This window comes from Sinocyclocheilus rhinocerous, unplaced genomic scaffold, assembly GCF_001515625.1.
Source record: "Sinocyclocheilus rhinocerous isolate Xijiao unplaced genomic scaffold, SAMN03320098_v1.1 scaffold557, whole genome shotgun sequence".
NCBI classification, from domain to species: domain Eukaryota; kingdom Metazoa; phylum Chordata; class Actinopteri; order Cypriniformes; family Cyprinidae; genus Sinocyclocheilus; species Sinocyclocheilus rhinocerous.
Genome location: NW_015633548.1, coordinates 1518464 through 1521100, shown reverse-complemented (window position 1 = coordinate 1521100; position 2637 = coordinate 1518464). Strand labels below are relative to the sequence as shown.

At 40.0% G+C, this 2637-nt stretch overlaps 1 protein-coding gene across 1 annotated transcript in view; it reads left to right on the top strand.

Moving 5' to 3' along the window:
• Positions 1 to 2338, top strand: part of LOC107744568 (glutamate receptor 1-like) — a gene marked incomplete at its 5' end in the record, with an annotated part of 51982 nt that extends 49644 nt beyond the window's left edge. The window contains one exon of the mRNA XM_016558284.1: positions 2225 to 2338. The remainder of the gene's footprint in view (positions 1 to 2224) is intronic.
• Between the last annotated feature and the right edge of the window lie 299 nt (positions 2339 to 2637).

The following is a 2637-nucleotide window of genomic DNA, read 5'->3' as shown; positions in this document are numbered from 1 at the left end:
TTAGTCTGCATCAGGCGTATAACTTCATCCCCTAACGCGCTGAAGTGTAGGGCAATGAAATCATTCTTAGATTGGAAAAATGCGATTTAAAGGGACACATCATTAGCCTTGGTTTCAGGCCCACTGGCTGCGACTACAATAGCGGATTGCTCTTCACAACAGCAGCAATAAAATGATGACATTTCTCACTTCCACAACGCTGTAGCAAATTAAGCTCATGTTACACGCCTATCAAGACTGTTTATTGTCTACCCACTTGTCAGAGATGCTTTACAGTGTCAGCTTTGGTTTTGAGGGCCTAAATACGGTGGACCTGGGGGGCACAATGCAACAGAATTAGCCAAGCAATTAAAACTTGACAACTCACAGCATTAGCCGACAACACATCTTTAATGCAAATAAGGGTCATTCACATAGCAAATCATTTTGAACCCAAGTGCTCAGTACAGTTATGGCTGGTAAAGCATGGAATTGCAACCCAAGCTCATTGGAAAAACTTGCCTGTGGCGACATTTCTGTAAAATATTTTGCAGCTTCTTGCATGTTTCACGACACTTTCAAACTGAAAAAGTGTTCAGTTTTATCAGAGACAGATAAATGTGAATCTGGCAGGGTTTTATTACACTGATTGTTGTATGTATTGCGTCAGTTCGGAAATGTCAGACGCTAAAAGATTAATGCTCTTAACGTTAATAATCACATTTGAAAATAACGCACTACCTACACTAAATGCTACCCTAAACTAGGGATGGTAAGATTCACTGATTCGCATCTGAAATTTACGATGCGATGCATCGATTTAAAAAAGTGTGCATCAGATAAAAGTTGGCATTTGTTTCTAACATATTTGCATTGGTAAAAAACGATTTATTTATTTATAGCGCGTTCGAAATCGGATCGCACTGCATCATAATATGGGTAAATCATATGTCGCATCGCAATGGTAGCTGCTTCATATGTATCTTTAATTTATTGTATCGTTGGCTATGCATCAAGATGCGTATCACATCGTCCTCAGTTATGGAGATGCACTTCCCTACCCTAAACCTAACCGATAATGTTAACAAAAGCAAACGTGAAATAACAGTGCATTTGTTGAGGGAATGACATTTTAGTTTGCTTCTACACTGAAAAAATAATTTGATGTAGGTTTTACATTGAGACAACGTAACATAATTGCTTGTAAATTTTGGAAATAATTACAAAGAAACTGAAATTTTGAAGTAGAAAGGCCAAAATAGTATATTCTTGTAAAACGAACTCCAGTAATCTTTATTTACGAATTCATAAAAAACTCGTCATCCATAGTGCAACACTTTACTAGGTGAGCTACCGAGCAAGTTTACTACATGAAAGCCACACATATGGAGCTGGTTCTGTGAGGCAAATGTCAAAATGTATTAGTTTTCAAATCATGCACTAGGGCAAAGTGTTTTGAGGTAATAACAGTATTGTGCAAAGAACTGCACAAAAATAAGTATTTATTAATTGACAAATTTGTTGGTGTTTTACTGCCACTAGTGGTCATTTCAGTTGGAAACTGCAGTGAATTGTATGTATAGGTACATTTTTGGAGTTTTGTACAAATGTAGGTTGGTAGGCACGTTTTCCCAACGAGCCCGTGTTGTGGAATTGGTAGGTTGGTAGAGCAAATGTTGTTATTTAATAGCAATATGGCTAATATTGGATTGTTTCCCAAAATGCATCATTATCGGAAAAGTTTCATTAGTGTTTCATCTGTTTGCTTTGCTAAAGGCATTGTGTTGTGCCCCCCCCCAAGCCACCATGCTGATCAATTACAGTCAGGAAACCCAAAAGATGGAAATCTGTTGGCATAGGCCTGCAGATTAGTTCACTTCACAAATGTTGTCTAACTAATTATCCAGTCATCACATGGCAAAACATTTTATGTGCATACTCCATTAGGCAGATGCATAAATCATCTTTTACTGTCTCCTACTAAAATTGAGCATCTTTCAAACAGTCCTGCATGTATTTCCGTATTCCTGTCTAACGCTGTTGTGTCTCCATCCCAGCAATCCATCAATGACGCCATGCGCTGCTCCACGCTGACCAGGATGAGCGGGAACGGTAGCGGTGGGGAGAACGGGCGGATTGTCACACATGACTTCCCCAAAGCTGTGCAGACGCTGCCGTGCATGAGCCACGCGGCGAGCATGGGCCTGGGAGCCTCTGGCATGTGACCATCTTGACGGAGCGGCACGCGTCACATGTAACGCACGGACCTCCCGTTCACCTGCCGTCTGCCCCTATGTCTGTCTGGCCGCCCGCAACAGACGCACCGTACTGCCAAAATGCACTCGAAGACTCTTCTCAGTGAATAAAGAGAAGTCTTGTGTCCGATTCGACACTCGCGCTGTGCCAATATTATAAACCTGTTTACTTCTGTCTGAGTGTGCAATATTTTAGTTCATATCAGTGTTCGGCAATGTTGTCTTTAACTTGAATTTCTTTATAAAGATTAGCTCACAGAGATGTTTTTTTTTTTTTGCACAAATATATTCTATGAAATGAAAAAAGCAAGTTCATTTTCCTTATACTTACTAGAAAAGAGTTAGAGTAAGCTAACAAGCAAGATCTTACGCATTTACAGTATATGGATCCAGTGCCCCGTAA